Source organism: Alosa sapidissima, chromosome 5 (assembly GCF_018492685.1).
Source record: "Alosa sapidissima isolate fAloSap1 chromosome 5, fAloSap1.pri, whole genome shotgun sequence".
NCBI classification, from domain to species: Eukaryota; Metazoa; Chordata; class Actinopteri; order Clupeiformes; family Clupeidae; genus Alosa; species Alosa sapidissima.
This window is the reverse complement of record NC_055961.1, coordinates 29,435,957-29,461,043: the sequence shown is the minus strand read 5'-3', so window position 1 is coordinate 29,461,043 and position 25,087 is coordinate 29,435,957. Positions and strand designations below refer to the sequence as shown.

Genomic DNA, 25,087 nt, shown 5'->3' with positions numbered 1-25,087 from the left:
CCCTCGGGGAACAGTGAGGGGTTAGGTGCTTTGCTCAAGGGCACTTCAGCCGTGGATGTGGGCATGGGAGAGCAGTGCTCAAACACTTCCCCGAACCGGAAACCCTTCGGTTACAAGCCCGAAGCCCTAACCAGTTGCCAATGACTGTATCTGACTGACAAATACAGTAGCCATCAGAACAGACAGCAGATGGATGGATTATCTGTTGACCAGTGGCTCTTGAGTAATAAGGACGGTGAGACCTGGCCCATACCCTCTGGACTGTGTGTGTGTGCGCCCATGTTGTGTGTGTGTATATGTCTCTGTGTGTGTATGTGAGTGTGTGTGTGTGTGGATGGCAGCCCAGTACAAACAGGACGTCAGCGGCGCTCACAGCCAACAGACGCTCAGTGAGGGACAGAGGCTGTCACATCCGAGCCCGGCGCCCCGTACACACAACCCCCCACCTCCGCACTGACAGCCAGAATTAGCCAGGCGGCTGCTCGGGTACGTGTCACAGGGAAGACACTCTTCCTGAACACTGGGGTGAACAAAAAGATTGGAGGGAGACGGGGGGGGGGGGGGGGGGGGGGGGAATGTTGGGACAGTGGACACTAAACGACAGGCTGTCTGAAGGCAGGGAGGGACCCTGGGACGGCACCCATCATTGATTAGATGTGATTGATACAGCGCAGGGAGTGGGTGGGTTGCCCGGGCCCTGGGTCGATGTCAACATTAAAGACTTTCTGCGCGTTTGAAGTAGTATTGATCACAATTAGGCGCTGCAATCGATGTATTAACTGTGATAATTGAAGTGCTCCATTACTTGGGCCGCTGAGGAGACAGGCGCTTTTGTCAGAGTGTCGCGAGGGGGGTGTGTCGCGAGGGGGGGGGTGTCGCGAGGGGGGTGTGGGGGGTGACGCGGATGAGAGGGGGATATTGAAAGGTGAGGGAAGGTAAGGAAAGAGGGATGAGAAATCAAAACAAATCAAGGCGAAGGCCAATCATTCCACATCAACAGGATTTTCACAGCTCAATCTTCCACTGGACCGCACTATTGACTGACGGCATTAACTGCCTGATCATTACGTACCTAGAGAGATGGAGTGGTATTTCATATTCACAGTAGGCCTACATTGCTGGGAAAATGAGTTAAGGCAAAGGACCGTTTTACTAGAAAATGGCATTCACCTCTTTAGCAGGACATGGCTGTAATTTGCTACTGTCATCAGACAGCATAAGCTGATTCGGAGGTCCGGCCTCAGCTCAGCTCCCTCTGCTGCTGCTGTCTCAGGACTTTTCTTTTTAAAAAGGGCTGTTAACAAAAGGCTGTACAAATATAGTTTTATTCAGCAGAATCTTAATTACTGCATACGCAACTATATGAAAAAGGATATGTTAAAAAAAGACCGAGAGTGGGCGAGAGAGGGGAAAAAAAAATACTTTTTTCATCAAAATGGGGAAACGGAAAAAATAGAAGTTTGGGCTTTGATTTTGAGAGCCCAGAGCCACAGCCAGCAATAAATGTCAGGCCAGAAGGGTTTGAACACGGAGAGCAAGAGAGAGAGTGAGTGAGAGAGAGAGAGATAGAGAGAGAGAGAGAGGGGGGCATGGTGGCAACCCTGGGCCTTTGAGTCCTGAATGCCATTTAGAGATCTCCACATGATTTCCTGAGAAATGAGAGCCGTTCCTCCACACCCAGCCAGAGCTCCAGAGATGGACAGAGTGTGTGTGAGAGAGAGAGACGCAGAGAATGTGTGTGATGGAGAGAGAGAGAGAACCTGAACCTGCAGAACCTGTGACATTTCCAACACAGGTGTCAGCAGCCTGGGAAGGACTGCAGAGAAGGTTAATGACTTTGACAGATTTTTTTTTCTCCTTTCACACGGTCCTTGAGTAGACAATATATAAATAACACTGCCATGGGGACATAACACTTTCAAAGCAACTGATAATCCTTTTGGCATTATTTTTGGTATGAGGAGCTGTGATTTTAACTTCCAGGAAAGAGTAATGTCAAATTACAGAGAAAGTATCAACCTGAACTGTCAATCAGTACTGTCTTACCACTTGCAGTGATTTGCATCCGAGAGAGTCGATGTTTTCCATTGTTACTGTGTGTCTTGCATTATTTCCACATACCTGTCTGATATTTGATCATGCATGTATAACACCTAAGTTGTGTTTTTTCCTGTCTTTTTCTCTTCATACCTCCTGTAATGAGATGGAGGCATTCCATCTCCCCCCCCCCCCCCCCCCCCCCATTCCAACTGTATCCAGACATCTGTACCAGTGGAGCCCTGTGCTGCAATTATATTCTATCCCTACCATCCACGCTACGACAGTCTCGGTGCAGAACAGGGGGGGAAAAGCTGTCATTTTCCATTTTAAGCAACTTCTCACAAAACACCTGAATCCTGCAGCACACAGCTGTCCAGGAGAGATTAACAGCCAAGACAAAGCTGTAAACAAACAAAGTGGGACTGGATAGGATTCACACGCACAAACACACCCCGCTACAGGGAATGAAAGACAAAGCTCTGTGAACCTGTTTCAAAAAGTGCAGGCATTGCCAAAGCACCCCCCCCCCCTCCTCCTCCCCCTATTCTCGCACACGCTCTGCTAGTCGAGGAATAACTCCACTTCCACATGGATGCCAAGATCATTTTGAATCGGTTGATTATAAAGTCACAATTGGACACATTTTTCTTTTTCGTACAAAGGGGGAGATTTGTACTAGGCCAGTGTAATGATGCAGATGGATATTCTATGGGAAAGTTCATATCTTATAGTGTAGATAATTTCACAGCATTGCAAATGGACATCTAGCTGCATTCATCTTACCTTCACACTGATCCCCAGAGCATTCATGAGGAGGCTCACTTGAATGATACCTCACAGTGATCCAGCAGTATAGAGACAGTTCACATGACAATGCTTATCATGAGAAATGGACATTCAAAACCCTCTTTCATCTATGTCCATCCATTTTAGCCACAACCCACACCAGTGTTGCGCGGGTTTAGTCACAAGCGGCCCGAGCTCGCCCGATATTTTAATCAACCCTACCGCAACTCGGACCGCGAATATTAGTTAGGACAAAATTATACCGGAGTGTCTATTTACACCCCTGGTACGAACAGCCTTGGCCACACAGCTAAACTATTCACACCCTGTGACATAACAATAAATAGACGTTGCTCACGTACACAAAAAACATGGCGGACATTCATTTTTTCGTAAGCAGAAAATTAAGAATTCTGAAAGGTTTCGGTACTAATATCTGTTCAGATTCAGTTTTAGATTGAAAAGTTGTGTTTTATTTTCATAATCTTGGTTCAGTGAACATATACAACAGTCAGTTTGTTAGTTAACAGAAATTTCGTGAATATGACGTTAAGGCCTATAAACTATAAGTTTACCTGCAAACTCAATTTATTTGTGGAAGAAGATAGTGCAGTGGTCACAGACATAGATTAGCATGTGGGAGACTGGGGTTCAATTCCTGTGTGATGTATTTTGGCAGAGTGAGTGTGCATGTGTATCAACGTCTCTGGAGAGAAGGCGCGCAATTTGAACAAGAAATCGGTTCTCAAACTGAAGTTTTGATTGCAACAATTAGCTAGTTCATGCACCAGGGCGTAAATAGCATACAGTACTATATACACCAGGGTACGAATAGCATCCACTTCTAACTATACATTGATGCAAACAGCATACATTATTCAGAGTGTCTATTACACAGCTGAGCTATTCACACCCTTTGTTACGTAACAAAAAAAAAAACATGTTGCTTGTTTTTTTTAAATAATTTTATTACATTGTGTGATCAATATGCCAGAATAAATGCAAAGGGGTGCAAATAGCATACACTGATATTTGTACCAGACGGGGTATTAATAGAACACATTGCTGTGTGCACCGGGGTACGAATAGCATACATTGATATTTGTACCAGACGGGGTACAAATTGGACACGTTGCTATGTGCACCGGGGTACGAATAGAATTCACTTCTAATTGCACCAGGGTACGAATAGCATACACTGCTAATTGTACCAGGGGTACAAGTAGCCTTACCCAAATTATACCTGTCCCGCGATCTGACCCGCTTATTTACAAAATGTGTGCTTTTGGTTATAGCCTACCATGCAGTGTGACGGTAGGCCATTTCTGTAAAACAAACTAATTTATTTGCAAAACGTTATGCAGTAGAACTACACATATGCAGGACATAATGTTTGCGCAGGAGAGAGAATGAAAATAAGAGCACAAGCACGCACGCAACCAGCAAATGATAAGCTAAACACTAAGATAAGGTTTCAAGGCCATGGACATACCGTATTTCCGGACTATAAGTCGCACCAGTCAAAAAATGTGTCATGAAGAGGAAAAAAACATATATATAAATATATATATGTTGCACCTGAGTCGCAGGACCAGCCAAACTATGAAAAAAAGTGTGACTTATAGTCCGGAAAATACGGTACATTTTTCTTTCGAAAACAGAAATGGTGAAGGCAGCAAGGTAGGCAAGAGAAATACATTGCTGGTCAAAACGTTAGGATAAGAACTGGTTGGCTGAATGAAGCACAACTCTTTACTGAAGCACACACACTTTTTAAAGTCACAGACACCACGAACCAAAGTAACTTTTATGCACGATAATAATGGCAGCCTGTGATTGAGTACTCACTGGCTTAGCTGGTGTATGTGGTGCAGTCCATGGAAACAGGTGCCACTTGCATCACCCAGCAGATGACAACCATGTGTGAGTGTGTGTGTGTGTGTGTGTGTGTGTGTGTGTGTTTGTGAACTGAACAGAGAAAACTCAGGAGATGACAACTCTCAGAGGGTCAGAAAACTAGACATAACACCAGGCTGTAAAACCACTGGAAGGATTTGGCAAAAACCCATATATCTTCTATTCTGTTTCTTCTATACTGCCTTTGCACCAAGTGTGTGGATAAAGAATATACGACTACAACCTATATACTCTGTGTGTGTGTGTATGTGTGTGTTCATTTGATTCTGTATCATTGAATTGTGGAGTGTCTTTGGGGGAAAGTGTTGACCAACAGAAATCATTGGTGTCTACTGTGGTGTCTACTGTGGTGTCATGTGCCTGCGACGACTTTGTGGTGATAGCTGAACAATGCTCTCACAGTTCAGACCACAAACATAAGCAAACGTGCTGGCATAGTGCAGTTAGATACAAAATGTGAGGTGATACGACTAATTGAAATGAATATCTGTATCTTAACAATTCATCTGTGTACTGTTTCTTTTGAAAGTCAAACCCACAAACTACAAACTGAAACAAGCCTTGATTTGATTTTAAAGTACTGCCAGTTGATTATGGATCTGTTTCTCTGTGTTGGAATGTTGGAATGTAAATCAGTAAACTGGTTAGTTAATAAACCTGGCAGAGAATGACAGGGACTGGAGGGGTAAAGGAGACAAATGTGCCGAAAGACAAACCACTGCCAAAGAAATGGCAGATGAAAGGGGTTCAGCACAATGACACATGCCAAACAGACATGCTATGCTGAATCATTTCTGTGTGTGTGTGTGTGTGTGTGTGTGTGTGGTAGTGGTGATGACAATGACAGTGATGACAGTTGGGTCCTACCAGCTTTTTTAGAATTTCAGCCAAATACACTGTATCGTTACTCATGCGTGCACGCACAAACTCACACACACACAGATATTATTCTGAAGACAACAAACTTTCTCGTGCCTTTCATGCAAGTTTGACGTGGGTGGTGGTGTGTTTGTTGAAAACATTAATTCATTAATTCATTTCAAGCCTCCCACGCTGAACCTTCAGCCTAATTTCGCAGTGTGTCTCAGAGCTGACACACTCCCTCTCAGCTCCTCATCAGGCGTTAACAGGCACATTAGGACTGAAGGAGACATCTGTCTCTCCATCTCCGTCTGTTCCTCTGCTAAGGAGCTCCATTATAGCAACAGTAGAGAGAGAGAGAGAGAGAGAGAGATAGTAGGAGAGAGAGAAGGAGAGAGAGAAAGTGGGGAAGGAGGGATAAATGAGGAGGCAGAGAGATAGAAAACTACAGAGAGAGAAGACCACATGAAGGAACGAGAAGCAGAGCGATTAAAAACATGGGGGGAGGCAAAGAGGAAGAGGGAGAGAAAGAAAACGCGTAGAGAAAGTGCAAGAGAGAGAAAGAGAGAGAGAGAGAGAAAGTGAGAGAGAGAGAGAAAGAGAGAGAGAGAGAGAAAGTGCAAGAGAGAGAAAGTGCAAGAGAGAGAGAGAGAAAAAAAAGTGCAAGAGAGAGAGAGAGGAAAGTGTGATAGGGTGAGAGACTGGGCTGCAGGAGATGCGGTAAGAAAGTGAATCGGAGAAGAGTGCCATTTCACGTCTCCTCCACTCCCTGTCCTCTCTCAGGCTCTCAAGTTGGCGAGCACTCCGGCAGAGTATCGCTGGCCACTCCACAGAAACAGCAAGAGCTCAGCACTACGCGTTTCCATCCCCCTGTAACAGGAACACATCGATCTGTAGGCTAGAGCTAACCTGCGCTTCACATTTCAATATGAGTGATTGTGGCACATACCAGAAATTGCAACTGCAGTCCCATATTTGATCAATGAATGCTAAAAAGAAGGGTTGTGAGGGGAGAGTAAAGATTTGAATTTTCTGAATTTGAGAGGTCTCGTTATGAGGCTACATAATGCGCCTATTCAGTTCAATGCATTATGCTTATAACGTTACGACACTTTTTTTGTTACTTTCAGTGAACAGCACCAAGCGAAAGTCAACATTTTCTTTATATCTAGTGATAGTGATCATGTCGTTAGTTCAGATAAGTAGGCTACCGGGTAAACTTAGTCAGAAGATCAAAATATATAGCATCATGATAGCTAGTGCTATAGGCTAACTTTCCAGTCCCACCTGTGAGCCACCCCTGTTGTTGCAAACTTAAACTGCAAACTGGTCGTGTCTTCAGCGTGAATATTTTCGATAACTACTCCTCGTGATTGATTGTCATTGACATCGTCAGGGTACGGCTTACCAAAGAGGGAGATAATAGGGCAAGTCGCAGTTTGGCAGGTGCTTGTGTGGGCTGTGCCGTCCCGATGGAAACTGTGGTGGAGAGCTGCAGTAACTAGGGAAGCGAGTGCGTTTTGGCCGCTGGTCGAGGAGCTCACCCCACGACCAGCGTATGACATGATCTATCTAGCTATCTATCTACCTGTCTATAATCTACTGCTGAACACTCCCTTACTCATCTCTCTTTACTCCTCTCTCGTTACTCTGAAGGGTCTCAAGGTGGGCTTTGGTCAGTAGCCTCCCCAAGGTGACGTAATGCAATGCATTGTGGGGGAAAGGAGAATCACTTCAAACTGCTGTGAAATAGTACCTGCTTTTCGTATTATATTGCGTTTTGTGATACCCAACAACATCAAATATAATGGATAATGGTTTAAATGTATATTACCAACAAGCAAATTGTGCAAATTCCTTGGAAAATGAACCCTGCAACACGGCTTTTAAGATTAGCCAACACAATGCTCAATATCATTGTCAGTGTTCTTATGACTAAAGAATTCTTGATGTCATTGCACAGCACTTAAGAACCGATTTGCTCACAGCAGCATTTAATTCCACTCAGGGATTCCGCTGACCATTTAATTTTTTGTTCCTATTGAGTCATCTGAAAGTGTAAGAGTGTACTTGATATCGTGTGTTGATGTGAATATTGTGTATAGGAAAATCTCACAAAGCTGTGAACTTTCAGAAGTAGTTCATGACTTTCTTTTTCACTAAGGTATGAAAATAAAGTGACACAGAGGCTAAATCCCATAGTCATTTCTCAACATGGGAAAGACAAGAGAATACACTGAATTTAAATAAAATGATAGTGTGCTGACATTTGTAGGTCAGGGAATGGCTATAAAAAACTAGGTATTTGGTTGAAAATGCCCATATTTACAGTTAAAACAATAATGAAAAGGTTCTTATCAATTGAAAATTTGAAAAATATGCTTGGACAAAGACCCATCTTGGTCCTACGCACAGTATGGAGGGTTGTAAGAAAGGCGAACAATTCCATAAAAAACACTGTTGGAAAGTTAAAGAAAAAGGTCATCTTGGGGTCATCAAGCCCCCCAAAACATTTCAGAAGTGACCTAATAGATTATTAGGGCATGCCAGGTAAAAGCCTTTTCTGTCATTTACAAATGCAAACAGCAGGAGTTACTGAATTCTACAGTGACTTTGGCTAGAATTGTGGTCTATAGTCAGATTGAATAAATGGCTATACTGAAAAGAACGCCATGCCTAATGAGAATTATGGTGGAGGGGCTGTGATATTGTGGGGCCGTTTTTATTCCCAAGGCCCTTGGGAACCTTATTAAGGTGGATGGCATCATGAACCCCAAGAAAAACCTGAACATTTTCAACTGAAATCTGATACTTTTTTAGTGTCTTTCTTAGACAATAAAAAAAGTGGGACATGATTGGATCATTCATCAGGTCAATGAACCAAAGAAAACATCCAGATAAAAAAATGGTTTACTGAACACAAAATCAAGCTTCTGCCATGGCCATCTCAGTCCCCTGATCTAAACTCCATAGAAAAACAGTGGGGTGAGTCAAAGAACAGAATGCACAAGTGTGGACCTAGGAATCTGGACGATCTGTGGAGATTTTGTAATGATGAATGGTCTTAAATCCCTTGCTTTGTATTCTCCAAATGTATTGCTTCTCTTCGAGGTTGGATTTTTCCTCATTGTTTTCATTGTGAGATTACAATAAATCACCAACAGGTATAACTTTAGTCAACTTTAGCAGAGGTGCCATAATTATGGAGGGTACTGTATATATCCATAATTATTGGCACCTCGTAGTGTCTACGTTTGACGTACTGTCTACGTTTGACATGTGATATTCCAAGGTGATTAAATGTGCAAGAATACTTGTGTTACAGTACATGGGCATGGTTTTTTGTGTGTAGTGGTACAGTATGCATGTCTGTTTCCCCATCTGTTTGTGTGTGTGTGTGTGAGTGTGTGTGTATGTCTCTCTTTCTCTCTCTGTGTCTGTGAGACAGAGAGAGAGAAATGTACATACATTCACACACAAGCACATGCTCTAACACACTTCCCTGTCTCCATCTTTCTGACTGTTTGTATGTGAGTCTGTTAGACCGGTTGAGTTATTCCCTGGCTGCATGTAGAGCCAGAGCTATAATGAGAGGCAGAGATGAATTCCCCCTCACTCTGCCGGATAGCCGTGATTCACGCCGGCACCCAGGCGTGCGTGCGTGCGTGCGTGCGTGCGGGAGGGCAGACAGGTAGGCACACTTGGGCATTAAGGCACTTCACAGCAGTAAAATGCCTGTGGATTAGTAGTTCAGACCCATTTAATTAGTGCTCAGTCTTTTTCCCGTCGGAGCCACTCATAAATCCTAAGAGGGGCTGTTGAGGCAAGTAACACCTTGCATCAATCTGCTGTGGCCTTCATCATCTCAGAACTCTCTCTCGCACTCTCTCTCTCTCTCAGACACACACACACAAACTTACTAATGGTGCCTCCATTGCCACATGCAAGTGTATGGTCTAGAGCTCATATGCACACACACACACACACACACACCACTCATACACATGGTAGCCAGGATGATACAGCCTTTCAATCTGATACAGGCACAGTCTTAAAAGTTTGATTTGTAATGCAATTGTTGAACCCACTGTCCTCATACACTGTATAAACATCCATGTACTACTGTAATACTCTTGTCTAAGACTAATTGTACTGGACAACAGCGCCTTCTAATGGTTTTGTGTATGTATTAGCTTGCCGGCTGGAGTATTAGATTGTTGGATTTGCTGTCACCTTGTGGTTATTTCCAGCAATCACAGCCATGTTTTTTGAACTTACACAGATAAACATACACACTCTGAACATTTACAGAAATTATTTGTGCTATCGAAGCCGTGTGTGTGTGTGTTTGTGTGTGTGTGTGTGTGTGTGTGTGTGTATGTGTGTGTGTGTGCACGCAAGAGGTGGGGGGATCCATAGACTCAAATGACATACATCTCCAAGTCTTCCCAACCATTGTCCAGCATTTCCTGCCTTTGCATCACCCTCCATCCCCATTTCCCCACTGACCTCCCTCTTCCCTTCCATCCAACACCACCTACGTGTGTCACCCACCTATCTGTCCTTCTCCATCTGCTGTTTTCCTCTACGTCTATTTTCTTTCTCTCCTCTTTTCTCTCTCTCACTCCATCCCAGCCACCTCTCATATATTCTTTCCCAATATATCTTTCACAATATTGTCCTCTCTATCCGTCCATCCTATACCTCATGGTACAAGTTTCTCTCTATCAACCTTACATCCTCTCATTCTTGTCTTCCACTCTTTCCTTTTCTGTCATCACCCCCTGTGTACATTTCACCTTTTAATTCTGTCATCCTTCCTCAATCTCTCACGCTCTTCTCTACCTCTGTTCCTAGTTACACCTCTCTCCCTTTCTAATCTTCCCACCTTCTGCTTCATCCTTCCTTTCCTCTCTTTCCTTACCCTCTTTCTCTCGCTCTTTCTCTTTCTCTCTATTTCTCTCACCCTCTTACTCTCTCTCTCTCTCTCCGGTGTCTCTCCCTCTCTTCCCGTCACTGGCTGTGGGACTAAGCGACGTCCTGCCGAGTTCCATCTGTCCCGTGCTGCTTGCTCCCTCGTCTCTCTCATGGGGCACCGGTGACCCCCCCCCCCGCCCGCACCCCCACCCCCACACACACCCCTCCGCCATGCCACGTGGCTGCCATTAATCAGGGCCCTGTCCGGGGCTAAACACAGGCGGCGCAGAGGGCACGCTAACCTTGGAGCCTCCACCACCGCCGCCGACACTACCGCCTCCACCACTGCCACCTCCGCTCCGCCCTGGCAACCAGCAGAGACCTGCGGGCGCAAACAATGAAGCGGCGGTGTAGATGTGGTACTCAACGTGCATGCATGCCTAGCTTGCTTTCTCTAATTTAATAAATGTGGAGAGAGGCAGTGTGTGAGGGTGCATGTGTCTGAGTGCCTGTGTGTGTGTGTGTGTGTGTGTGTGTGTGTGTGTGTGTGTGTGTGTGGGTGTGGGTGTGTGTGTGAGAGAGAAATATAGATTGAATGTTGTGTTGTTTGAATGTGTTGGAATACCTCATTGGCATGGGCATGGGTGCTGTGTACATTAGTATTAGTGCAATGTTCTGTTCCAGTGTTCTAAAAGAACATGTCATTTATGTCTCCAAAGCAATTCATTAGGCTTCTACTCAAAGGATCTTAGATAAGCCAAGATACAATATTAATATATGTGCACTACTATTTAATTACCATGGCAAACCTGGCTTAAACAAAATGTCAGTACAAATGTAAGAATTTCCAGACTACAAGTCTTCCCAATTATTTCAAATAAATGTCTTAGCTGATTGTGAATTATAAATTGCCCTGGGTAATAGAATAAACATGCTTTAAGGCCTACTTTCAACTGAATATATATTGGAATAAATGATAAAAAATATTATTGTTGCACAATATGATGAAACATGAACAAAGTGACATGAAACCTGTCCCAAGCAGCCGAGACAGAGAGGCAGATCACTTCCTGTCTCTTACCTTGTCCTTGGGCAGACCCCACCAGCATGAGGAGGTGGAGGACTAGGAGGAAGATGAGGAAATGGTCTGTAAGCATGGCAGACAGGGAGGTGGCAACCTTGCTTTGACCAGACCAATCGCAACTGAAGCTCTGCTGCTTCACCTGTTGAGAACGATGAAAAGAGTAGTTTTAGTTGGCACTTTGCAATTCTACAATTCACGTGAGAAAGCTTTTTATATGGTGCTGATGATTCATGATATTCAGTCTTAAATTAAATTATTTGCAAAAATAACTAATATATTTAAATATACTTTATGATGTAATGTAAGCAATTCAACCAAACTCCATTAGCAATGGAAGATCCTGTCATGTTGCAATAAATATCATATAGCCAGAAAAAAATGATGGAATGTAGTGTACCAAGAGAATGGCAGTGTAGTTACATGTTTGTCAACCAAATATACACTAGGATCAGACCTGCACTACTAATCTATAAGGGACAATTCACTGCTGGATGCAGCTGTAGAATTCTCACTTTATGGTCAATTCTCTACAAATTACAGCTCTCACAACATCAACATACCTACTGCTGATCTCTTTCTTCATTTTACTACATCGGTAGTTCTCAAGTTGGCACTATCATTCAGTACTACTTAACATAGATCTAAAAAAAGATTTTCAACATGCACCATTAATGTGTAACAAGCATTGGTGATCTGTGCGTGTATGTGTATGAGAGAGAGAGAGAGAGAGAGAGAGAGAGGGATAAAGAAAGAGCTGGTTGGCTGCCCAGCACAAAAAAATGCAGTGATAGTGGATTTATACACACACACACACACACACACACACACACACACACACCCACACTGCCATCTGGAGGAGAACTTGCACATGTGTTGCCACTACTCCCTGGCCAACAGTTGGCTGATCCACATCATCCATAGCACCCTAGGGTGCTCTGTACCACACCCTACCTCACAAGGATCACACTCCGAAGACTAAGTGATGCAGAACACCACACAGAACACCTACAGAAGCTTCAAAGAACCATCTATTCATACAGGATTTTTTTCTTTGTTTGTTTTTCCTATGCACATGTAAATATACTGTAGTCAATAGGTCACTGTAAAGAAACTGCACTAAAATAACTGTATTTATCCTGCACAGAACCGGAACCTTTCATGTGATTCTATCGTGAGACAATAACACTGAGAAATTATGGTTTATCAAAAAATACCACACTCACATTCACACTCAGCTAACATTTCTTTAACTAACTACTAACTGTAAACTCTGTCTCCGTGGTTCCTGTGAATGACAGCACACTTATGATCAAATCTATACAGCTAAACTTCCTCTCTCATCTAATGTCAGAGCAGGGTAGAAATTACAGTACTATGGGTAACTACGCATGGGTTAAATCACTGATGGAGGATATGCCCCCAGTACATTGGTCAAGGGCCATTTTCAAATTCCTACAACAATTTGTGTACATTCTCAAAGAACTTTACACTCATGCTGCAAGATACGAGGCACAGCACAGTTTCACTTTGCTTGACAACACAAAATAAATTAATGAAAATCAGGCTAATTATGTTTTCCTGGCAAACCTACCAACCAACCAACCAACCAGGACATGAGAAATAGATAAAAGTTTAACATACTGGTTACAGATTCAAAGTGTTTGAACCTGGTATACATTCACAGTAGTTTGTATGATATTGAAAAATGGGGAAATTAGCAGCATCTGCCATATTATAATGAAAAACACTCAATTGCATCATAATGTGCATACAAATACACTATATATATAGCCAGAACGATTTATTATCGGTTTCAATGTGTAGTGCCGTTTTTAATTTCATAGACTGTATAAATAAGTCTATTTAGCAATATTGACATTAATGGCAGTCTGTCAGATAGTGTTCTCAGCTGAGCTGGCCCTCACGTTACGTTAACCTAGAAGCTATGTTAAAGGAATTATCCGGAATAAAATGCACTTTAGATCAATTTACGGATGATTGGGAGTACATACGTTAAGTTGACATCAAAATCATTTCATTCGGATGTGTTTTGAGAAAGTTCGATTTTACCATTTTTAGTCAAAACTCGTTGTGGAAAACCTGGAAGTGACCAGGGCATGCCATTTCGCCGCTACAAAACGCTATTTTTATACCTCTTCTACAGTTCCAAACAACATTACACTTACGTGGTAGTGAGTAGAGGGTCCCTAAAGCCAAACCGAAGTATCCCGAGGTCTTTATGTGGTCGGATAGAGAGTCCAGCATGAATTTCATCAAGCCAGTACCTTTCCGGAAATGTTGCTGCTGCAGCTGGCATCTTTAGGGGAAAGTCTGTAGGAGTCGAACAACACTGCCATCTGCTGGTTGTTCAGTGGAGGGTGTCTTCGCATTCAAATCTAGTGGTATTTATTTGTGGATCTTGGTGTGCAGTAGGAATGTCTCAAAATTACGTCATCGACATAAAAGCAAAAATGAGATTCACAAATGCAGATTCCACATACAAAGTCAAGCATATTTATTTTCAAATCTCGAAAATATATTTACAAAGATGTGTTTATTTATACAAATTTGTTTATTTATTTGTATGTCACATTTTTATATTTGGATATTTATAAATGTATGTATATGTATATATATCCTTTTATATATATTTAAATCATTTTGAGACAATCCTCACTCCATAACCACCACTACCACCTCCCTATCCTGCTTTATCTGCAGTTCCCTGCAGTAGACAAAAGATAAAAATGTGACCGTATCCATTAGATACCTGGTCAGACATTAATGGTCGACCTGCTTTTTGTGTAATTACATCCAGTGCTCAACCCACAGTCCTCAGTGCTTAAGTATCTAGCTCAGGCACGCAAGTGCCTTTACATTAGCCCTCTATGGCCATTAATTTAGTCCCAATAGCTGAGGCACAGAGCCACTGGGCCAATCGGAAGCTTTTTACACTCTAATGCACCGCTTTCCTGTTCAAATGAAAAGCAGAAAAGGACAGTAATTAATGGAAATAAGGGTTGTCTTAAAATAGCAGAGCAGGGAAAAAAGAGATGTAATTACCCCACAAGAAGTGCAGGGTTTTCAGCTGACCTGAGTTGTGCTGGATCACTCTTAACATCTCTTTATTTTTTATTTCTTTCATTTTCAATGGTGGTTAAACCTCAACTGTTCTCTCTTACATACCCAATTCTCTCATTTAGATAGTCTTATAGGTAATAGTGAGAATATTGTGGTCAAAATCTCAACCCAAATTCGAACTCTTGGAAAGGACAGTCGCTGCACACTGCAGGCCATCATCAGCCAGCATTAACACACTGTGCCACAGAGCTGGCGGCGTTCATGAGTGAATAGGGGGTAAATAAGTGCACAACTGCTTCACCAGCACATTTAAATGACACGTTTAAATGTTCATTCAAAGCAGTCATTAATTTACAAGGTCAGCCTATATGAACCAATGAATTAACTTGATGACGCTGAATACATGTAAATAAAAACAGAGATGATTCATGGATTATACTAAGGTAGTCCATCATAAAGTCTCTGTTATTTGCAGATGTATCCGTTCACGTGCTACTAAACGTCATTAACCACCTTAGTCCAGACTACTAAAGTTTGGAAACTATCATGGTTCAAACTTGCAAAGTACTATGTAGGCTAAGTACAACGGTTTTGGGAAACAGTCGTAATTTTGAACGATGCATTGTACCATGTTAGTAAAAAGCTAACCTCCAAAATTGGAGAAACGAGAAACGCACCCCAGGGCAGCAGATTTCAGATTACATTATGTGCTTACATAATTGCATAAGGGTACTCCAATGTTTTCTCAGTTAGCCTTTTAAAATGATATCAGATTAGTAAACAGAATTAAATGTGCCTTTGGAACATTGGGTGAATGGTTGCTGATAATGGGCAATGTAGATATTGCATTACAAATCAGCCATTTCTTTCTACAAGTCATTTACAACATTAATGATGAAAACAAGGGCATTTAAGTGTCTCCAAACGTTTCAACAGTAGGTATTTATATATATAATTTTGTATTGTGCTCTGAAGGCATTGCTGTAAAAGAGCTTCATGCTCAGCCATTCTTCCTTAAATAAACAATGGTTGATGATGATACAATACAATTTCAGTTGCATACTATTTTACAGTGTTTTAATTGTTTTTTTTTATCCATCACCATACTTCCCTAGAGTGGTCAGTAATGATGGTTTACACCAAATCTGAGACCCCCCCCCGAAAAAAAAAAAAACCGTTGCTACCTGTTGGCTCTGAAGGGGAGGGTCTGGATGCGCTTCCAGTGAATCCCTCCTCTCTCTCTCACACACACACACACGCTAGTAAACAAGGCAGATGAATGGGGAAATGTCTCTACCTCAGACACCAGTCTGTCATGACACAACAGAAAGGAGGAACTTCCAGACATGCAGACAGTGACTTAATGACAGTCCAAGACACAAAGACTACTAAAGACAATCGTTTTTCATCTACAGACGGTTTTGGGGAGGGGGGGGGGGCGGGGGTAATGTCTTTTAACTTACCTTGTCTGATAGTCCTTTATTGCTCCATCAGGACAGGTTTTCCCTGATATTTGATGTAGCGCTGCTGCAGAATTTCCTTTCTTCCCTTCTCTCAGCACTGTCTACAATGACTACATCTGAGAAAGCATTCTGGTTTTGGACCATACACAAACCATCAGCCTGAAAGGCATCGAGAGAGAGAGAAAGAGAGAGAGAGAGAAAAGAGAGGGGGAAAGTCAGGGGGGGGGGCAGTAAAAGTAGAAAAGAGACAGCGAGACAGAGGCAGTGCCGGGTGAGAGATGTGCTGGATGTTGCCGATAGTCACAGGGTGTCGCATTCCAAGTAACCCAGCATGTGGTGTAAAATAAGGCTCTCTTCCAACCCTCTAATTCAACAGATTAAATCCCTCATTCTGTGTCAGCCATAGCAATAGCCCAGCTCCCACCCCCCACAACCATCGCCCAATTGTTTAAGCAATGGCTCTTTAAGTATATGAACAGGCAAGCGTGGCAGCTATATTTTATGGGGCAAATGTCTCCCACTGTCTTTCCCTCAAATGCAGTAAGTGTTTTGAAGTTCTAGATGAGACACTAGTATGGTGTCAGAAATGCATGGTGTGAACAGAATGCCATTTACAGGTAGGCCATGGCAAAATGAAGCAATAGAATGTCATTAAGTAGGATCAATAAGAGTAAATTTGCTCATGTGAATTATTCAATTCCATTATTTTGGTAACACTTACATCCAGTATAGTTGTAGAGTTGTGGCACTATCACTTTAAATATCAGTGTTGATGTTAACGTCATTAGGTGGCGATCCTGAATGGTGAAGCGGGTAACGTGAATAAACCAGTCTAGTGTCTACACACGAGTTGCATGTGTAATTACACAACACTTTACATGGTGTCAGAAGTGTCTGATAATGGCTCAAGGACTCCGTCGTATCGATCCACTAGTTTTTGATGACAACGTTGCCGACAACTGGCAGAAATTTGAGAAAGAATGGATAATCTACTGCAACGCATGACTGTCGGATAAATCTAAGAAAGTTCAAGCCTACACGCTACTGAACTTAGCTGGCCCAGAGGCTGTTGAAAAGTCAGAATCCTTTGTTTATGGAGAGGGGGAAAGCCACGAAAAACCAGAGACTCTACTGGTAAAGTTTGCTGAATTATGTTTGCCAGCGAAAAACGTCATTATGGACAGGCATGCTTTTAACACCGCTAGTCAGGGAACCGGTGAGTCTATTCAGGCTTATGTCTGGGGAAATCTTCGCCACGCTCGAAATGAAGAATGGAAATGGACAACTAAAGGTAAAAGTGGACACTGGTGCCAAATGTAATGTGCTGCCCAGAAAACTGCTGCATGCAGTTGACCACACAGGGCATGTGGATTCAAATGAAAAGGTCAATCTAGTGGAGGTGAGTCAATCAAAACTGATGGCACTGTAACACTGCATTGTACACAGGGACAGTTCAAGTTTCATGTGGTCAATAGGGATGTAAAACCCATACTGGGACTACAAGACAGTATTGCTATTGGTCTCATACATCTCGGACCTGCCATCCACATGCTGCAACAAGAGGCTCCAGAAATACTGGAGTACAAAGACCTTTTTGACACCAATGTCATACTCATAGGTACCTCATGTCATTCATGTCACCTCATGGCCGATATAGGTTCCTGAGAATGCCATACGGCTATTCGCTGGGCAACCTTCCGAGATTGTGGTCGATGACATCCTCATCTGGGGGCGTACATTACAAGAACATGATGAACGCCTAACACAGGTTTTGAACAGGATCCGTGCCATCAACCTAAAGCTCAATCCTGAGTGCAAATTCAGAGTCAACTGTGTACACTATGTAGGCCACCTGTTTACCGCTGATGGTGTTAAGCCAGATCCTGAAAAGATCAAAGCTGTCTGCGAGATGGAGAAGCCAGAGGACAAAAAGGCCCTACAGCAGTTTCTGGGCATGACAAACTATCTATCCAAATTAATTCCCCAATACAGTGACATGCGTTCAGCAAATTGAAGCAGGCACTGACTAATCCTCCTGTGCTGCAATTTTTTGACACATCAAAGCCAGTGGTAATATCAGCAGACGCCTCCCAACATGGTCTTGGGACGGTGTGCCTCCAACACGGGAGGCCTGTGGCATTCGTGTCACGTGCCCTCACACCAACTGAGTCCAGGTATGCTCAGATTGAAAAACAAATGTTAGCACTGGTGTTTGCAGCTAAAAAATTTCATGATTTCATCTATGGCTGCCCTGTTACTGCTGAAACGGATCATCAGCCCCTTATAACTATCCTGAGGAAACCACTGCACACCGCATCACCACGCCTGCAGGGTATGATGCTAAAGTTGCAACGTTACGACTTGGATGTGATGTATAAGCATGGCAAGGACCTGTTTGTTGCAGACGCGTTGTCGTGTTGAAGTGATGACTGTCCAGGTTCTCTCCTCACGTCGTACAGATGAATTACGAAATGCAATGAAGAGTGACCACCTGCCAACAGCTCTCTGAAGTCATTTTGCAAGGCTGGCCCCGCACCTCCAAGGAGCTGCCGCAACAGTTCTTCTCCATGAAGGAAGAGTTGACGTTGGAGGATGGACTGCTCCTACGTGGGCAAAGGTTAGTAATATCTGCAGTTCTGCAAAAGTTTTATGTTGGCCAGCTACACCAGGGCCATCCCGGGATTGAAGCCACCAAACGCAGAGCTCGAGAGACTATGTACTGGACCTCAATGTACACAGATATCGAAAGAGAGGTGTCTCGTTGTGCTGCATGCAACGCTTTGACAGCACACCACACAAAGGAACCCATCCACCTCCATGACATCCCGGAACTGCCATGGTCATTTACTGCAGCCGATATATTTGAGTGGCGTGCCAAAATGCATCTAGTCCTGGTGGACTCCTACTCAGGGCGGTTCGAGCTGGACTACCTCCCCAACATGACCAGCAACACGGTCATTGCAAAGCTGAAGCGGCACTTTGCAACACATGGTGTGCCCCACACCCTCATGACTGACAATGGGACCCAGTTCACTGGAAGGGACTTTGCAGACTTCTCACAAGCATGGGACTTTAGACACATCCGCAGCAGTCCTTATTATTACCCACAATCTAATGGTCTTGCTGAGCGTGCAGTGAGATCCGCTAAGCACCTGCTGGAGAAGTGCCACTGTGATGGCACAGACATCCAAGCAGCCATTCTCCACACTCGCAACATTCCCCGTGATGGACTCCCTTCCTCTGCTCAGCACCTCATGTCCAGGCAGACCAGGACCTTCCTGCCAGCAACCACGGACACACTCAGGCCTGCTATCCAAGTCAACGGGGCTGCTGCCATCTCCAAACACAGAATGAGGAGGAAAGTGTATCATGACCGCAGTGCTCACCGCCTCTCTGCACTAAGACCAGGTCAAACAGTCAGAGTGCAGACTGAACGTGGTTTTGATCAAGTGGCACGAGTGGAAGGCCCAGCTCAGCAGCCTAATAGCTACGTAATAGCATCACAAGGAAAGAGATATATCAGGAACAGGCGACATCTCCTCCGGGTTGATGAAAACCCAACGGCAAGCTCTGAGGATGACGTGCCACTGAGGTCCACCTCATCAGTACCTGATAGAGAGACTGCCCAAAATGCCAACCCACCACCTACACCTCCTAGCATCACACCAGTGGTCAATACTGCGGACTCATCTGAGAGACAGTTGGTGGTGACTCGAGCAGGCAGAGTTAGCCAACCCAATCAGCGTTATCAGGACTATATCAGTACTAGGCTGAAAAACTAAACTAAAATCAAAATGTGGAAATGATAACTATGTGTTCCTTCGTTAACTAAACTAACTTTGTTTGCTCATACTGCACCTTACTATTAATGTTGTGTGTCACCTTTTATTCTGTGGTAGGTGTCCTGGACAGATAACTTCAGTATGTGGTTTTGTTCCGGTTTTGTTAGGTGATGCCTACAGCTCAGGTTATGAAATGTGTTGTGTGGGCTGTGTTAAGTTTATTTACATCTCATTTGGAAGAAAGAGGATGTAGAGTTGTGGCACTATCATTTTAAATATCAGTGTTGATGTTAACGTCATTAGGTGGCGACCCCTGTATGGTGAAGCGGGTAACGTGAATAAACCAGTCTAGTGTCTACACTCACACGAGTTGCATGTGTAATTACATGACACTTTACAATAGTATACACTGTAGTAAAGCCTACCAGATGACATTCATACAGATTTATAATTCTAATTATAAATAACAATGGTGTTCCATCATGAGGGTTATTTATAAATTAATATTTATGAAATATGAGTTATTTATTTATTATTGAGTTATTTATTTATTTATTATGAGTTATTTATTTATTATTGTTTTATTTATACATGTTGTAACTATACAAATCACAGCATGTAAATAGGACAATGTTGCACAGAGATGAGAAGGGTATGTATAGAGTTATCTACTGTAACTCTGGGGAGTACGGTGAATAAGCTAAAGTCCCAAAAAGTCGGCATGTTCCTTTAAATAGAATATTTGATCAATGTGCCAATATTTGAGATTTCCACAAATAATGGACATGAGTATATAGAGGAAAAAACAAGGAAAGGGTTCGTTTTAAGTCATTTTCAGTATTTTCAGTCTGTATTTGTATTTATAGTTATGTGTTATTCAACAGTATGTGTTATTTATCTATGACTGTACAACCATAGCACTTTGTACACTAGAATCTCACATCGATTTGCATGTTCCTAGGCCACATACCATTTTGCATTCAAATCTTCATGTTCATATTGTAATCTACCTAGAATGTGAGATCAGATTGTTGCGACTAGAGGAATACTCTACAGAAAAAGCAGCACAGATGTATAAACAGTAATCTTTATTTAACACAATTCATGCAGCTACCAAACATGTCAGACTGGGATTCATTAAGTCTTAAAACCAAATGCTATCAACCTGGGTGAACAACACACCACTATGAAGCCTGCTACACAGAAGACACCGCAATAAAGAGACCATCCAAAAGTGATCACACACACAATAAATAGGCACAAGCTATAGCACACACCACCCCCATAGGGCACTGCACATGTTCACACTGCACGTAGAATTCATACCAAAGATGCCATCAGGCTACAACATAAGGATTTAGATCACAACCCTCCCACCCAATCATGAAATGGCTACTGCCAGGTTTAAAATAAGTTACACACGCGCACACACACACACACACACAAAAAAGTGCGCTCATGAGGCCTCCGAACAATAGCGGAACCGGAGCACCTCTTTTCTGAGAAGCAGCAACGCCTATGCACTCCTATGCCCGGCCTTATCTACAGGTTAGCCCGCTAAACTATCTTCGCCGCCGGCAGCCCTACAGTATGTAATCCACTTTGAAATGTTTAGAACACATTGATTTTTGAGTGATGTTGAAGTTGATTGTATTCCTAGCTTTTCATAAGTAATAATACATTTTATAGATGTATATAATTTTCATATTATACTGATTTATATAAGGAAGTTGTATCTGTTGAATCAAATGTATTTTATGTCTCTATTCGAAATGATCTTCAATAACTATACAGTATACTTACTTCCCGTATTACTGGTAAAGTACATGTTTTTTTTTATATATATCATTATTATTGACTGTAGCATTTGCTTATATACAAATAAATGGTTTATTCTTATGGACCAAATAAATCTAAACCATTGTGTCTGACTTCATTATTAGTTTTTATGCATACTTTTATGTTTTTGGTGATAAAGAGAATGTTAATTCTTTCAACATTCGAAATCCCGTTTCCTGCATTTTTTTACACTGATCACTAAATTTATCATAACTTTTGAAAGGTTAATGATATTCCAATTCAGTCATTTTTGTTAAATAGCCCACAACTTGATGAACATGTCATACACTCTATATTTTTCTCTATCTTGTATAGAAATATGATGAAAATGAATTTTTATGTGAATGAAATTAAATTTTAACGAATTTCGGTATACATCTGAAGAGGATTTTCAAAGACTGTTCATTACTACATCAACATTACCATAGGTATTTTACACCATTTGATAGAACTGATCCTTCTGATTACAATGGTATGTAATATACTTAAGAAATAAGTTTTTTTGTGTAAGGAGGTCATCCAGCACCAAAAATGGAATGTTCGGCACGGGCACGAAAGGGTTAATATCCAAAGAACGCCGTTAACCTTACCAAAATACCTCTAGTGTTAACGTTAAAAGAATAAAACTTACTTTGGAGGTAATGTCAAAAGTCACGGTAAGTTCAGGGCGAAGTTTCTGAAGGCTGTAAATTAATCTTGACAGAAGCGACAAGAACACTCAGCTGCAACAAGAGAGTAACGTTAGAGTAGTAGCTTGACTGCGGGTAAAGCAGTCAAGCACGCGACTGAGCGACGTCATTGACTGAAGAGCATGGGTAGGTTTGACCAGTTTGACCAAGACATGTTGCAAGTCAAGTCACTTTATTTAGCACATTTCACACAACACAGTTGATCCAAAGTGCTTTAAAATAAACAAAACAGTAAAAAAAAATTATTATTATTTTTTTTTTTTTTAAAATCACCAACAATAATAATAATAATAATATCAATAATAATTAAAATAAAGTGAAAATGAGTAAAACAATTATCAGTGTTAAAAATGATAGACAAAAAGAAAATAGGCTATAGCTAATGTATTTAAAAATACATTAGGCCTACCATATAGTGTACACAATAAAATAATCAAATCAAATTCAAGGCTGAGCAGTTAAAATAAACCAGGGGATATTAAAGGCTAAGGACAAAAGATATGTTTTTAACTTGGATTTAAAATGATTAATAAGTATGGATGGACCTAATTTGGGAGGAGAGACTATTGGCCGGGGCCTACTGGTTAGCACTTCGGACTCGTAACCGGAGGGTTGCCGGATCGAACCCCGACCAGTAGACACGGCTGAAGTGCCCTTGAGCAAGGCTGACCCCTCACTGCTCCCCGAGCGCCGCTGTTGTTGCAGGCAGCTCACTGCGCCGGGATTAGTGTGTGCTGAGTGTGTTTCACTAATTCACGGATTGGGGATAAATGCAGAGACCCAGTTTCCCTCACAGGATCAAAAGAGTATATATACTTACTTATATACTTATACTACTTAAAAAAACAGGTGTTTGAGTACATTGTATGTACTTTTATCAGTGTTTTATCTATGTTCTATACCTTGAAATGTGAGACATTAATTTGCAATGAGAATCGCATGCAACAGACACAAGCACAACAGAGCACTCAACAGATCAAAGACCAGCACTCAGCCAAGTGAACTTCCCATGTACACTAAGCGAGAGCGCTATGACACAAACCCCAAGACAGCCAATCAGGTATGTCATCTTAATGTGTGTGAAGAGAATTTAAATGATGAAATGTAAATGTGTTCTATATTTCTGGCATACCTTTCATCCTCTCTCTCTCTCTCTCTCTCTCTCTACTTATACTTACTTTTCCAGAGCTGGGGAGTAGAAACAGAAGGCTCTGTCACCTCTAGTTTAAAGCGAGAGGGAGGAAAGGAGAGGAAATTTTGGGAAGATCTGAGTAGCCTAGCAGTATAGTAGGCCTAAGGACTTAATTACAAATATATTGTGATGCTGATTCAAGTAAGGCTTTAAAAATAAACAGTAAAATATTAAATTAAAATATAGCTGCAAGCAGCAATGAGGGGGCCAAGCAGATAGGCCGGAGTAACCATGGCAACGAAATGCTGTTAGCTCAATGCTGCAATCAGACGTATGGCCATAAGCTGTCAAAGCAAGTTTCACGTCTAGCACGTTAAAAGTTGCAAAATGCATTTTTGCTAATTGCAGTGACCCTAGAGGTCAAAGATCACAAAATTTCTTCGGCATTCACCTGATGAGGTCATGAGTCCATGTACCAAGTTTGGTTTTGATACATGCAGCGATTGCTGAGATATGAGCTCACTTCCTGTTTGGCGGCTTCGCCAGAAATTTTGATTGGATGTGACGGGCGAACGCTTCTATCAATTGTTACAGAAATAAATGAAGTGACAAGGCATGGTCTGAAGATGGTCTGTGCCAATTTTGGTGAAGATCAGATGAAATTTGTGACCTGTGCGAAATTGTTGTGTTTAAATTATATTGATGTGACAAGTTGCCCTCAGTTGACCTAAGGACCTTTCACAGTATTACCAGACACCACTAGTACAATTTAATTCTAAGCACAGCAGCAGCTACAGGCCAAAAGGCATGTTTGTGAATTACAGCACCCCCTAGAGGTCAAAGGTCACCAACTTCTTGAGGGTCCTCCTGATGGGGTTTTGATACATGCAAGGGTTGCTGAGATATGAGCTCACTTCCTGTTTGGCGGCTTCGCCGCAAATTTTGATCAGCTTTTACGGGCGAACGGTAATACTTACGAAGACAAAAAGTGATAACTGTTGTGAGGCTTGGTCTGAAGATGATCTGTGTCAAATTTGGTGGGAATCAGAGAAAGTATGTGACCCCTGATACATTTTAAGTGTTTTTGATGAAATCCAAAATGGCGGAAAATCCATCATGGCGGAAAATGACGTCATAGGGTGCATTGAACTCGGCTTGGTCCAAGGATTCCAACAATACCTGACTTTTGAAAATCGGACCAACAGGTCAAAAGTTACGTGCATGAACGCACGTCCAACTTTGGCCTGTTGGTGGCGCTAGAGGGTTCAAGTTGCCGACATGAAACTTGGTGACATGAATCATGGGACCGTCCCCAATCAGTGTGCCAAATTTCCCAACTTTTTACCATACGGTTCTATGGGCTGCCATAGACTCCCATTGCATACTGTATACTGTAATAATAATAGGAAAACGTAGAAACACAATAAGGTCCTCGCAGCTTCGCTGCTTGGCCCCCAATTATATATTTCACTGGTAACCAGTGCAGTTCACACAAC

The 25,087-nt window shown here is 42.3% G+C and overlaps 1 long non-coding RNA gene across 1 annotated transcript; it reads right to left on the bottom strand.

The window, feature by feature from the left end:
- Positions 1 to 7,870: 7,870 nt before the first annotated feature.
- LOC121709555 lies at positions 7,871 to 23,373 on the bottom strand. The gene is made up of 3 exons (XR_006031979.1): positions 23,362 to 23,373; positions 14,769 to 14,773; positions 7,871 to 7,957 (listed from the first exon to the last, which is right to left on the bottom strand). It is a non-coding gene; the product is annotated as an uncharacterized LOC121709555 (long non-coding RNA).
- Between the last annotated feature and the right edge of the window lie 1,714 nt (positions 23,374 to 25,087).